The 1,806-nt window shown below is 36.7% G+C and overlaps 1 long non-coding RNA gene across 1 annotated transcript; it reads left to right on the top strand.

The window, feature by feature from the left end:
* Window positions 1-840: 840 nt before the first annotated feature.
* Window positions 841-1,595, top strand: LOC119621076 (uncharacterized). Its single transcript, XR_005237596.2, has 2 exons — window positions 841-980; window positions 1,112-1,595. It is a non-coding gene; the product is annotated as an uncharacterized lncRNA (long non-coding RNA).
* Window positions 1,596-1,806: the final 211 nt, after the last annotated feature.

Here is a 1,806-nt window from a genome sequence, read left to right on the forward strand (position 1 = left end):
GCTTGGTTTGGCTAGATTTGAAATTTTGGGTTAGAAATATTTTCTTTATAAAATGTTGAATATTGGCCCCTAATCTCTTCTTGCTTGTAGGGTTTCAGCTGAGAGATTCACTGTTAGTCCGATGTGCTTCCCATGTTTTTCTCATGGTGTATCTTACTGGAGTTTTTTGCATTCCCTGAATTTGAATATTTGCCTTTGTAACTAGGTTCGGTAAGTTCTCATGAATGATATCCTAAACTATGTTGTCCAAATTGATTCCAATGTCCTCATATCATTCAGGAAAACAGTCAGTCATAGATTTGGCCTCATTACATAATCCCATATTTTGTGGAGGTTTTGTTCATTCCTTTTCTTTTTTTTCTGTTTTTGTCTCATTATTTCAGAAATCTAGTCTTCAAGCTCAGTGATTCTTTTCTCCACTTGATCTCTTCTGCTATTAATACTTGTATTCACATTATGAAATTATGTATTGTGTTTTTGTGCTATATCAGGTTGGTTACACTCTTTTATCTATTGACTATTTTGTCTGACAGCTCCTGCAATGTTTTATTATGAGTTTCAGCTTTCTTGCATTGGTTTATAGTGTACTCCTTTAGCTCAGTGTACTTCATTTCTATCCAAATTCTGAATTCTAATTCTGTCATTTTAACTTCCTCAGTCTCTGCCCGATTCCAAACCCTTGTAGTCATTTGGAGGAAAGAGGACACTCTGGTTTTTTGAGTTTTCAGCATTCTTGTGCTAATTCTTTTTCATCTTGGTAGGCTTATTTACCTTCAATATTTGAAGTTGCTGGCTTTTGTGTATTTTTCTTCCTTTAGCAGTCTGTGCACTTTTCTGTAGGTTTGCTGTGGTATGCTGGGGTTCCGCTTCAATGCCTAGTCACCTCAGATATTCCTGTACTTGCAGGTATCACCGCTTAAGCCTGTGAAGCAGCAAAGATGGCAGTCTGCGTCATCTTCTAGGAGGTCTGTCACAGGGAGGTATGGATATATTGCTGGCTCAAATGCACCTGCAGGAGGTGGCTGGAGACCCTGGTTGGGAGGTCTTGCCCAGTCAGGAGGAACAGGATCAGGGACCTGCTTTAAAAAGTGTTTTGATCATGTTTTCATAGACAACCTGTGCTGTGCTTGGGGACCACTTCAGCTCATGGTCACCTCAGACACTCTGAAGCCTGAAGGCTGGAACAGCTAAATCGCCCAAACAGCAAATTGACAGCATCTACAGAAATCATTTTATTTGAGTTATGTAGCAAGAACCCAACTAACTTATAAAACTTACAACTAACTCACTATTTGGATATTAATGTCTATGCTAAACTAATTTGTTCATGGGCTAGTCAGCTATTCATATAACCTTTACAATTTTCTGAATTCTATTTTTTGATTAAAAAAAGAAAAACTGATACCGCTTTCCAATAAACATTTGATTTAAATTGTTATGCCTTCAATATCTCATGTAAAATGCTAGTTTCATTACTACTGTATGTAAATATGTATAAAACAGAAAGTATCTGAGATAAGTCTCAATCAGTTTTGAAGTTTATTTTGCTAAGGTTAAGGATATGCCCAGAAGAAATAAGCATGAAATCACAGAAACAGTCTGTGGTCTGTGCATTTTTCCAAAGATGATTTTGAGGACTTCAACATTTAATGAGGAAAAATAATCTGGAGGGGAAAGAGAGAGGATATAGTAATCCATGTGTTGTAAGAGAAAAGGAGAATGTAGGAGAATAATCAATTATATTTTTGTCTTGTTCTCAGTAAATTGGCATTTTACATAAGATCATGTGAACATGGCATAGCTGCC

This window comes from Chlorocebus sabaeus, chromosome 7 (assembly GCF_047675955.1).
Source record: "Chlorocebus sabaeus isolate Y175 chromosome 7, mChlSab1.0.hap1, whole genome shotgun sequence".
NCBI classification, from domain to species: domain Eukaryota; kingdom Metazoa; phylum Chordata; class Mammalia; order Primates; family Cercopithecidae; genus Chlorocebus; species Chlorocebus sabaeus.